Source organism: Phalacrocorax carbo, chromosome 1 (assembly GCF_963921805.1).
Source record: "Phalacrocorax carbo chromosome 1, bPhaCar2.1, whole genome shotgun sequence".
In the NCBI taxonomy this organism is placed as follows: domain Eukaryota; kingdom Metazoa; phylum Chordata; class Aves; order Suliformes; family Phalacrocoracidae; genus Phalacrocorax; species Phalacrocorax carbo.
The window spans coordinates 96,488,390-96,501,452 of record NC_087513.1 but is presented as its reverse complement, the minus strand read 5'-3'; the positions used below and the strand labels follow the sequence as shown (position 1 = coordinate 96,501,452).

At 40.6% G+C, this 13,063-nt stretch overlaps 1 protein-coding gene across 17 annotated transcripts in view; it reads right to left on the bottom strand.

Annotated features, from left to right (window-relative positions):
- BBX (BBX high mobility group box domain containing) overlaps positions 1-13,063 on the bottom strand; it is a 165,714-nt gene that overhangs the window by 115,342 nt on the left and 37,309 nt on the right. Inside the window, exon 1 of one of the 17 annotated variants that reach the window (XM_064467999.1) lies at positions 10,513-10,531. The exons of the other annotated variants lie outside the window; for them this stretch is intronic. The gene's annotated coding sequence lies outside the window, so the exon portion shown is untranslated. Of the gene's footprint in view, positions 1-10,512; positions 10,532-13,063 lie in introns of those variants that run through there. 17 annotated transcript variants of the gene reach the window in all.

The following is a 13,063-nucleotide window of genomic DNA, read 5'->3' as shown; positions in this document are numbered from 1 at the left end:
ACACTTTCAGAAAAGATGCTTTTTGAAGTCTACAAGGCAGTACCTATATCGCAATTTCTTGTGTTCAGTAAAGATTTCATTACTCTGAAATAGAGTCAAGCTATGGGCCTTCAGTGCCTGTGAACACATGAGAAGTACTGGAGTACCCAAGACCTTTCCAGGGGCTGGCAGACATGCCTGTGGACCACCAGAAGATGCCCACACTTCTGGAGGAGTAGCTGGAGACAGATACCCTAGGGGCAGGAAAACAACCACCACCCCTTTGCAGCAGTAAACTGATACCCTGTCTCCCCCTCCTGCAGTCACCAACTTGTGAGCTCTTACATTTGGGCTCCATTCCAGACGCACAAGTAGCCCCTGAGGTCAGCAGAAGGGAGCTTTGGTGGAGAAGTTAAGCCTAAGACTTAAGAGCTGGGCCCTTTGAGCCCTCACTGGCTGCAGAACTCCTGTTGACCCTGAGAAACTTTGGTGAGATGGGCTGCACACAGAAGTCCCTGTCATACAAGCTAAAATTTTTTTTCAAAACCTGACTTTCAGCAGAAAGTGCAAACTAATAACAATAAAATTTATTAGTAGCATTACAGAAAGGATAAAGACCATGGGAAGAAGAACAGATTCCTTTTGCCTTGAAAAAACCCAATAATAATCAGGAGAGCCAATCCTTTGTTCTGCCACAGCCTCTTATTTGAGGGCAGAAAGGCAGGGAAAACTGGCTATAAAAATCCTGATTTCACAGAGGCTGCCCCAGAAGAAAAGGAGAGTCATAGGGGACTACAGCTCACTCTTAAATATCACACCTTGGTGTGTAGCCAAGAGATATGCAGAAGCCAAAACATAGCATGCTAGGAGTTGCCTAAAGGCAACTCTAACAGGCACGAGCTCCCAAGTAGTTCCAAAAACGCATCAGGAGAAACTATCTTTGGTCTACACGCTGCTCCAGGGCCAAGCACAGGCAGCAAATTGCACAGCTGGACAAGTTGTTATCACTGCAGTTAAAGTGGGAACTGACTAATTTTTCTTTAGAGGTACATAAATGAAACTTTCACTGAAGGAGATGAGCCTGCACGTTAACACCAGTCGTAGCCATGAAGGCTCTTTGGTGATTTTATACTGAAGAACAGTATTTCTCTTAAAGCAACATGGTAATACTCAAATACTTTTCCTAACAGGGCATTTTGAAGTTACAGCATGTTCTGAGGACACCGCACGGCAATGCACTTGTATCGTCTCATAATTAACCATAATTACTATACGATCATTTCCAGACTTAAATGTAGTTAACCATTAACCTGTATTTGTAGACTGTATTTGCTGAACAGCATGGTATGTTCCTTCACTCCCCGATGCTATGTAATCATGCAGTTATATGCCTTAGTAGAACAGTCAACTAAAACAGTTTTTGCAGGGGTGGGAGGAGAGGCCACAGATATCTAGTTATTATTTAAACATTTTTTAATAGAAAATGCTGGTTTCTTATAAAACTTTGTCAGGAAACAAAGTAAATACACATGGGACTGCTAATTTTCATGCTTTCTAGACAAACCCCCTCAAACCTCCAGTTTCAGTTCTTGTTCTTATACCAGCGTAGGGTAGGAAAAAGTGGCATCAGGACAACTCTTTAAGCTTCCAGCTGGATTTCCTTACTATGCCTGATCTGGATATGTACATGTATATTAGAAAAAAGCATATATTGAGTCTCCAACATAATATAAATGTAATGTAGTTGTTTCTTCCATAATAATGAATGTATTGTTAACAAATTTGTTAAGCATTTGCAGTAATATTCAGCTGTTGTGAAAAAATAATACAACAACAATATAACATAAAGAATGCTTCAGTATTTATTACCCGTTCTAGTGGTATGGGTGGTCAACAACGGAACACCAAGGATGACTGCAGAACTGCTGTATACACAAGATTATGCATATTGAATCTAGGGTTCAGGTTTTTTATCGTTTGTTAGAGTTTTTGTTTGGTTGGCTTTTTTTTTTTTTTTTAAATGAGTAACTTTTAACAGGTTTGTGCAATCACATCTATGGAATTTGTTCTGTATTCTACCACAAATGGAAGTGTTACAGACCTCTACCAACTTTAAAGAAAGCGCCTGATGCAGAAATATACAAGATAAATTGAGATAACCTGTCAATCACACAGATGTAATGGCTATTTTATTCAAATAAATATCAAGTACTGCATCTGAAATCTCTTTTGCTGCTCCTTTACATTTGAAAGGGAATAACAGAAACCATTTAAAAATTCAGAATACATATCACCTAGTTACAATCAGGACTCCACTTCCACATGGGATCTGCTGCAGCCCATATCAGGCTGTAAAAGCTCTGCTACAAACTGTTCGTCTCTTTGGAAACTCAATCCACAACTTTCAACTGCTTGAGAGACTCCTGGCTGCCAGCTTGGCCAGTGTGAGGTGTTACTTTAGGGTCTCTAGCACCACCTTATGCAGAGTTTCTGCTGCAACCTCAGTGAGGGAACCAAGCTTTATTAAATAAACACAGATTCTTTATCCTCCTTACCCCACAGCAAAAAGCAAATGTGTCATCTTGTCAAGCATGGTGCACTGGCACAACCCATGAATAGATTGATTAGTTACAAATCACTTGGATATATTAAGCTGGAAGAGAAACAGGCTGAGATTATGACTGACTCCAAAAGATTCTCAATAAACCAGTGAAATTAGCACCTAAAATGAGGTACTTGTACTAACAGCTGCTATTTAAGCATTTCAGCATTCTTTTCCCACAGGTTTCCTGTTCTGAAGGCCAGGAAGGGTGAAGAAGATGGTAGGAGTTTGGTCACCCTGGTTGGGGAGGACTTCTCGTGCACCATAGGGTGGCCCAGGCAGTTGCGACACAATGCACTGGAACAGGCTTTTACGCCAAATCCAATTCTCAGCAGTACAAAAAGCATTCATCTTAAAGCAGCTTTGGAAGGATGAGGAAATCTAATCCTAGAGGGAACCCCTGTGCCCATGTACAATAGAAATCCCACCCACACCAAAACAATTTTCTGGATGCACATCAAAGAACGTACCCTTTTCACAACGAACACTAAATACACCAATCTTAGAACTGTGTCAATATTGGCACTAGGAAATGAAACCTGACTTCTAAAACTGACACTGGGAAAGACTCCAGTTGTCAGAAACTTCATGAAAGCGGTAACGCAATGTTACCAGCACTTCAACCGACAGTAATGCAGGTACAGACCTTTGCAAAATAGAGAGTTAAGGCATGAAAATATCCTGGGTTTTTGCAGGACAAATTAAAGGTTTTAGGAGCTCTTGTTTTAAGACACATTCTGTTTACAGTTATCTAAACCAATACATAAATGAAAAAGGTGAACGTCTTCAAAGACATCTGCAAACAGTCCTCAACAGGATTTCAAGTTTAATCTTACTTCATAATCAAATGCTTGTATTTGAGGGGAAAACTGCTGGAAGTCAGTAAGAAACATTTGAAGCTTTACTTCTTAATCCTAAACCCAGTAACTTGTGTAAGAAAAACTGCTGTACAACCTTGTCTCAAACAAAATCCTCCTCTTCACTCAAAAATTTTCTCAGACTCCGAAAGAGTTTGCTTTTTTCTAAACAAACACAATATGCAACCCTCATTATCTGTCTCAGCCTGACCATTCACAGTCCTCCTTTCCTTGGGTTTTTGCAAAACAAGACATAACATTACAAAAGTACGCCAATTAACCCTTCTGAAAATTTACTATGCTAAGAGCTGGAACAAAGAAACATCAAAGGGAGTAGCTATTCTATCACCATGTGATAATCCATGAACAAGGAAGAGCAGAAAGGCAGGCAGGCAAGCAGAGACCCGCAAGCTAGAAGTCTGCAGAGATGACAGCACCTTGCTCAGCCTTTTCCCAGCTGCTGTTTGATTCAATTCTGCCACTTGAGAGGGGAAGTCGAACATAAAATAATCCACCATCACTTGTGCTTCTGACTGCTGCAGCAGCCCAACTAATTCCTGAAATACCAGACTCCCTCACAGCTGATAACCTGTACACATCCCAGCACATCACTCAGGGCCCAGGAGAAGGAGAAGAGGGACCTGGCAGAGGGCAGGGGAGATAGGACCGGCACACATGCACACACATGAATGCCTCTCCCGTTGCATAGTTCTAAGGAAAATTAAGCCCCTCATGTCATTTCCACTGCCAGATAAACTCAAGTACGGTAAATTTCCAATTCAGCTCATCCACCTCACTTTGATCCACATTACATGCTGCCTTCCATTCATATCTACAACCATCACTGACACCAGCAGGAAAAGTAGCATAAATCCAACAATAGACCACTTTTAAGAGTAAGAAGTTAATGGGAGCTACAGGATTAGGGTTGGAGTTTTTTTTCCCCCCTTCCTTTAATTTTTTTTTTCTTTTACTAGTCTGATGTTAACATGCTGCAGCATAATTACTACTAATAATTTTATATCTCTTGCTGCACCTGAGAGATTAAAGCACTGAATTCACCCAAACCCAAGTAAGTTTAAATAGACAGTGATCAGCTTCCTCCCTAGCCTTGACCCTGAACCTTCCTCCTTGACCTTTCAATTAAGGCAGGCAAGGGACCTCCTCAGAACTATGGCTTTAAGCAAATAGATAAAAACACAGGAATCTCAGAAGGCAAGTTAAACAGAACATGCAGTGTAACAAATAAAATAATGAAGCAGCAGCAAGAAGGATGAAAATTATTTAAGGAAATGCCAAAAACCAGTTTCCTTATTTCAGTATTTCTCATCAGTTTTATCATACCTCATTTCATCATTAGTCTAGTTTTAAATTATGGGTCATGCAATTTCCCTTTAGATCAGTATGAAACTGCTATTAGCATGGCTTCTAAACTTACAAATCCCAAAGTATGGGGTCATGGGGCAGAAGAGAAGGTAGGGAGGGAGGGAAGAATGCCTATGCATGTATGTCAAGGTATGCATATTTTCAAAGTGACAGAGTGAGCAAGAGATAGTGGATGTTGGCATATATATATATATATATGAATTACATAACACATCCTATACACATAAATAGAAGGCAACTGAAAATCCCAGATAACAGCTGCTTTTACACCATGTCTGTGTGACACATCCAAAGAACTAAACCCCAATGTGCTGTTGGGTAAACATAACCCTCGAAAGGGACATAGGTTTGGGTCAAGAAAATTCTAGCCCTGGTTTGCAAAGACTCAATCCAGAATTGCATTTTTGGAAGCTAATTCAGAAGGGGTTTTGGACTTATCAACAGGTCTTACATATTTAAGAGAGAAAAAGGAAAACTTTAGCTGAAGAAAACTTCCAAACATGATACACGCAGAAAGGCTGGTACATCTGACCCTTATTTTAAGATATACTTTTTCAATATGTATTACGTTTAAAAACAGGACTAGCACTATGCTTACAGTGAACGCTGAAGCACTCAAACATTACAACTTCAAAGAACAATATAAAATCTTCACAGATCAAGCCATAGTTCAGGGTGAAGTCTCAACTCTATGGGATTTTTGGCTGACAAAATCAGTTTTGAAAAAAACAACTATCAGCCAGGCCCACTATTGTTTTACCCAGCACATACTTTGCACCAGGAACTCGTCATATTTAATGGCAACTAATGATTCATTATTACACCTCAGAAACAAAAATGGATGTCAGAGAAACACATGGAGCAACAATGGTACCACCTCATTATCTAATTACCTTGATAAAGTGACTATATGCTTAGTACAGACATTGGCAAATACATGTTTATGAAACTAAAGCATCGTTTACGCTGTCTCTAAGTGACAGGAAGATTATTTAATCCTGAATGTCGTAGGGTGAATGGACCCTAGGAGTATGGAGTGAAATCTGTAGGGAGTTTGTAGAAATTCTGTCTGGGCCTTAATTTCAATATAGTCTGTTCAGATTTTTTCAGCCTAATGGGATTCATCCATTCATCTAAAAGACACAGAGGCAAACATAGCGCTATGCTGCTGCTGGTTTGGGTGGGAGGTTTTGTGGGTTTTATTTTTTTGAAAGCTTGCAAAATAAGAGGTGTAACAGCAGAGCTCGACATAAAACCAGGTATCACTTGTGGTCTAGTCAACAAGTAGTACAACTTGTGAAATTTGCTTCTTCACATGTTCATTGCCTCAATAAATCCACCCTGACCTTAAGGAGGTCTGGCCCTTTGTTTTGCAAATGCTTTCAAAGTAGGTAACAACAAAACTCACAAATTAGTGATTTCTAGAGGTATATTATCCTGTAAATACTTCAACTCAAGCTCAAACCATGTTAACACTTCCTTCAGTGGCGAGACCTGTTTATTTCGGTGCATCTCATTCAGTACAGACAAAAACCAGCCCTCCTCCCTCCCCTACCAGCTCTTCACCTCCACAGCTTTTTTCAGCTCTCAGTGTACCTACCAGCAGGCTGAAGGAGTCATCTAGTGGCCACAGATAACTCCTACAGCCTCACCAGCTTCTGCAGTCTGTCAGGGCAGGACACAAGATTTTTGAACCTTTAAAGCACACGCAGCACTGACGAGAGTCCACTGGCAGGGCTTCAGCTGAAGGTCCAGTGTCTAAACCGCGATACAGTCCTAGCAGCTCTGGTCATGATGTTCCGTGTTCATATCCCCTATCATGCCCTAAGCAGCAGTTTCCTAGTTCTGGCCCACATCAAGGCCAAATTCAAGTTCTGTCCTTCTTGAACATGCTTGGGAGTAGACACAGCTGAGTTGTTTCTAACCAGTATGTAGCTCTCTGTTCCTCTTCAGGGCTGCGCAAAGATATTTTCTGAGTAGCGTTGCTGCCCATGCAAAGCACCAGTTCAAGTGACAGTCTTGCCCACCGATTAAAGAGCAAAGCAGCAGCAGCACAGCAAGCTAACCGATCTTACACAGTTCCTACCCCTCCCTCCACCACAAACTTGCTGTCTAGGTTTGGACAAAGCACATAAGTGTTTAGCCAAGGTATCTCAGTCATGGAAGAATCATCTGCCTAATTACATGCAAAACTCAGTATGAACCATAATATGTTAAACAGGTATTTGAAGTATGATTTAAAATAACACTTTGATAAACAGTATTAATATATATATATAAAAATCTTATTAAGCTTCATGAAAATTTGTAATGATTTATCAGTTCTCTGTTCAACACCTCAAATCAGGTAAGCTCCAGAAATTTAAGGCAGTATAATTTGCTTTGAAAACCTCAAATATTCATCCCTCAGATGAATGGTCATTTCAACTATATTAGAAATAAAAAAGTGAAAAATCAGTACTGAATTTTTTTACAGAAACACCTTAGTTGAAAATAAACTTGGATTCTGATCCATCGTTATTACTCCGTTAATTTGTGTCACCTGTTGAGCGACTGAATTGCAGACACTGACCAAAAAGCACAATTGTCTCAAGTTTCTTTTTGTTTCTGGACATCACTTTGCTGCAACACTAATGCCAGGCTCTGGAAAAAAGTGTTGCTACTCTTCCTCCACAGAGTAGAGATTGCAGTTTACATCTTTTCTTTTTAAATGCTTGCACTGTTGCTCAGAGGTGAATCTAATGCAGCGAGCACCAGGTGTTAAATAATAACACACACAACCCCCTCAATTTTCTAACACACACACTATCTATGCAGTTTAATATCTTCTAACTTAATCGCAGCAGCACCCTCCCAGAAATCAGGAACTATAGGTTCTTCAGACTTCTCATGGAAAAGCCCAAAAGACTTCCTTAAATTCATATTCATCCTCCCTGTGAGTCAGAGACTATCTGCCTCAATCACGTCAGTCAGAAAGGTGTCACCTAGCTTTCTTCATCAATCCTATAAATCACTTGGGTAATTCAAGTGAAAAGTGCTATAAAAGTGCAAATTATCATTATGGTATTGTCAAGGAGCTCTGACCTATTTCAAGCTGCAGATGAAGGTGGAAAATGGTGGTACCACAACTATACCAACAGGTGAAGGAAAGAAAAATGAGCCTTGCAAGAGTTAATGTCAGAGTTAAATAGAGAAGGTTCCTTCAAAATGGTGTGGCATGAGCAGCAGTTGAGTGATGTTTAAAGCTAGTATTTAGCTCAGCCACCCTCTGATGTCAGCAGGCAACACCCCCACCTTGCCTGTTCACAGGTCTTGCAAATTAAGTGTTGGTCAGATTTGCCTTACATGGAGGACCTGGAGAAAGACTGGCTTTAAAGCACACTTATTTCTGCAAGGTGGGGGACACCTTACCCTTTTAGGTCAGGAAATCACCAAGAGCTGTTTCTTGCCACTCACTGCTCAGGGGCCCACTCACAGAGGTGTCTGGAAGTTAGAAAGCAGTTCTGCAGCACTCAGAGGTTTGCAAAAAGCACACTCTAGATCTATTTTTCTGTTTTAAACAGGCCTGATGTGTATTGTCAATAAAAATAATACTGATATTCTGCAGTCTTAACTGGCCGACATCATATGAAGGGTAAGGCCACTCTTAATACTTTCACACAAATTTAATGCATTCTAATTTTATTTCTTAATTTTATTTAGGTATTTCACATGTAAGATCCTCTTCAGAAAGAGCAATGAAAAAGTGGGTTCACTGCTGGTCTAAAACAGCAAGCCAAAAAAATCTCACTGATGAATAGTAGACAGTAGTAGAGACCTACTGATTTATACTGTGCTAGGCCAAGTCACATTGCCCTGTCTCACATCACACTTTCGTGAACAGCAAAGAGTGAATGAGGAGCAGTTACAGTCACAGAAGTCCACTTTGTCGCGCTGTTACAGAAAAGATGTACACGCTTTTTGTATTACACACATACATACACACGTAAACAAATATGTCTGTGTGTATGTATCTAAACACACTTTTTTGCAGGTACATGCAAGATAAAACCAAACACTACACAGTAAGCTGGTTTGCAAAGTAGCCATAAAGAACAGAAATAGTGGCAGAATGGAATAAAAAGACAAGAAATTGCAGAATACCACAGCTACTCTTAAAATATCTACCTGTCTTTGTGCACTGAAATTAAAACATAAAGCTCCTTTTCTGGAGCTTCTACTACTTCTTAATATGCAGATCAGCCAAAACATGGCTATACTTTGTTAGTGCTGCAAATACCTGGGCTGACAGACTTTCTTTTGATAAAATGTTTATGATATTGATGAGGCTTTTATGACCCCAGAAGACAGCCATAACTTGTCTTTCCTAAAGATCTTACTGCAGACTACCTGGGAACTTTGGTTAGCCAGGTAGCTGTCTCCCCCTCCCCAAGACGTTTCACAAAGGGAGCATCTTATAGGCATCTTCCAGAGATGGCACAACTTTACAGAATTATGTCCAGGTATAATTCAAGGAGGCTGACCATCTTAAACACATTACTACTGAAGTCTAAGCATCTCAAGACAGCCTCTCTTTGCACCTTAATTACTCAGCAGAAATCAGCTAAACAATATCAGTCAAATTGAGATGTTTTTCTCTAAGGGCCCTGCCCTCCTATCATTCCTTAGCTTGCTGACCTGCAGGACAAGCTGAAATACCTCTCTCAGAACTGCCAGGTGCAAAGGATTTATCTGCTTTTATGTACATTTGTCAGCCCATACTGCAGGAGATTTAATCAGAAGCAACAATGTAAATTGCTGATAATATTTAAAATACATTCACTTATTCTGAAAGCTCAGCTGGAAAGTACCTCTTTTTCCTCTGCCTAACCACTGCTTCACCAATGCAGTAATTTGGATTCCTTGTCTCACTAGAGGTCCGCCAGAGAGCAGATGTCCATACCTGCAGCAAACACCTCCATGCAGAGATTCAGAATTCACAGAGCTTAGCGGAACCTGTCAGAGACTCAGAGTCAGACATTCAGTGAAAGACCAGCATTTAATTCAGAAAGCCTCTACCACAGTCTTATTCCTGTGATCATTTTGAATAAACCATGAACAACAACCTAGATGGGAAGGCCTCAGCTGTGTTAGAATATGTCATCGTCCTTTTCAGACGGAGCCTGGCTAGCTGGCTGCCTTCTTGCAGCCTTGAAAGGGGGAGGAAATAGCTTAAATCTGGTAATTCTTTTATTAGCCCTAACTAACGAGAACCTGCTTCTTGAGTGAGTTTCACCAACATGGGAGGTATTACTGCTGACTGAGGTTCTGTCAATGTACATAGGCCCAAATGGAATTTTCTTGCAGTTTTACCCAAGAAACTTTCAGGTGTTTACACACCCAATTGCTGTTTCTGAGTTACTCCATACACCAACAAGCTTCAACGGGCACCATCAGACACAAAAAGAAAGTTATTTAGCCAAGTATGCAACACCTATAGCCATGTTACTATAATTTTAAACTTAAAAAACATACATTCTTGTAGCCAGCTGGGAACGGGAAAACTGAATTAAATTATTTTCACTTCTTTTACAGATGGTTTCACTTTTGAATTAGTTTGGAAAAACTTTTTGCTTAAGTATCTGCATAAAGATATCCCTTCAATTTGAAAATATTTTAACCTCCTGATATCACAGAAAACCACTTTACCTTACAGCAGTGATCTAGCAGATGAAAGGGGGCAATCCATTTTGAGTAACTTTACTCTGCAGTGGATCCTGCTCATCTTTAGTTGAAACGGACAAGTTTTTCTGGTGGCATCTTTAGGGACTGCTTCTGAAAAAAACATCCCCTGTAAAGCATTAGCCCTCATTACAAAAAAACGATGTCCTGCCATACTTAAGTTTCACATCTGAAGAATCTTAGACGCTGCCAAGGTTTCAACTCAGGCTAGCTGGCCATTGAGGAAGACTATGTCCCATGGCAGCACACCACACCAGCTCCCTGTACCATCCCTCCACAGCTGTGACAGTGCTTCCCAGTGAGGCTCTCCCAGTATCATCCTGGGCAGAAGTCTGTGGAGAACGCTGCTGCCATTACACCATGTCCATGTGGAGGGTGGAACAACACTATTAGAAGGTGCTGCAACAGGGGTAGTAACTCCGTGCCCTCACCAGCAGAAGCTGTGTAATTACAGAACCACAGCCATGGCCCAGCTGCGTCAACTCTCAAGGTGTTAGGCCCCTTGTATTTTGCTGTAAATTGCCTAACAAAGAAAGCATTATTCTTGTGATTTATTAACTAGCTTCTCCACTTACAGGACAAAGGAGAGACTTATTTTTCCCTCTAAAAGATATAATCAAGCCAAACTGCCAATTTTTAATTATTTTTTTTTCTTGGGATTCTAGGTAGTTCTTTCAATCTTTCTGGCTTTATGAAAGTCAACTGAATTTCATGCTGTGCAAGCTTGATAGGAACATTTAAATAAGTTTTCTTTCTCATCCTGAAACTATCATTCCTCTTGTTCCTCTCCCACAAATCAATTTTTGTTTTGTATACAGTTTTCATTTGACAGCATCTTTTTGCAGCTTAAGGTACCCTTTGAATTAGCCTTTCTTCACTATGAGGGTGGTGAGGCACTTGAACAGTTTGCCTAGGGAAGCTGTGGATGCCCTGTCTTTGGAAGTGTGCAAGGCCAGGTGAGACGGGGCTTTGAGCAACCTGGCCTAGTGGAAGGTGTCCCTGCCCATGGCAGGAGGATTGGAACTAGATGGTCTTTAAGGTCCCTTCCAACCAGAACTATTCTATGATTCTATACTCTAAAGTATGACTTTTCAGATTTTTGAGCAAATGTGCCACATTTTGCTATGGGTTTTCAGTTTACTTTGTTAGGGCAAGGGAAGGAGTACAGATTATATTTTCAGCTTTTAATTCTACTATCTGAACAACTTCCAAGCAAAGCAAACATCCATCCTTTAATCCCTTGTCAAAATCCACTAATACAGATTTTTGCCCTTGCAGAGTCTCACCAAGAGTAACAAGGCCCTGAACAAATGCACGGGTCTACACCAGCAAATCTCAGAACCGGATCTTTATCTTGGGATGTAACATTCAACTACCCTAGCCAAAACACAGCCCAAGGGAATTCACATAGAAATATTTATTGCTGCTTTTTGCCAGCACCTAACACACATAACAAAAGCTTGAAAACCACTAACAAAAGCTTCCTGAACTCCACAAATCACACAAGCAACAACAATCACCCTGCTATTTAAAAAACAAACAAAAAATATTATCGTACCGGCCACAAATATGTACTGTTCTTACAGGCTGTTGGAGGGGAAGCTACCTTCTCTTTTAGAGATATTCTGCCACTAGTCATAATCTCAGAGTACGCGATCGTATGAACAACTTGCAGCACCAACTCCGGATTTCAACAAGCACCTTGAATCTGTAGTAAACTGGTATTCTGCATCCAGACAGAGCTACTTTGCTAAAATCACTTACCGAACACACTCACTGAAAGTCCCATGCAACTTTTAAGAAGAGCCTGACGCGTAGCATGCTATGCTGCGTGACATGAAGGAAAGCTATGCAAGGCAGCACCTACTTCAGAAAGGATCACAGCAGAAAGATAAAAGCAACATCACAATTAAGACGTTATCTTCAGCATCAGCAACTAACTGATGCTATCCAGACTGGAAACTATCTAGACTGCAAAAATCACATTTAAAAGATACATGTATGTCCCCAGTAGAACAAGTATTGACAATACTGATCTATTTCTGGAGATACATCCTCCTTCTCTTGCATTTTACTTAGCCTGCCCTTAAGAGACCCTAGGTTGACGAGCAGTAAGATAGCATAAGCCAGCTCTGAAGCCAAAAGCAGTCCTGTCCCCTATCCTGCTTCTATTCCCCATACTCCTGGACCTCTTTTTTGGGGCAACAAAGCTGTTCAGTTCTTTGGTCTGATTCATGACACAATATATGATCCACCCAGTGGTCGCCAGTTCTATCTTTAGTGGACAGAAAAAGTTAAGCTAATAAAAGCACTGATTTTAGATATGATCAGTCCTCCAGTTCAGTTCATTACACAACTGCACACTTGCACAGCCGCATGGGGTAAGGTGCAAGTGTCTGAGGCTTGGACTGTTTCTTTCAGTAACAGTGCTGCCATTTAAACATGATGCTTCACTATTACCTCTGTGAAATAAGATTTATTCACTTCTCTGTCAGGGAGCTGTAGTTCAAATAATGCC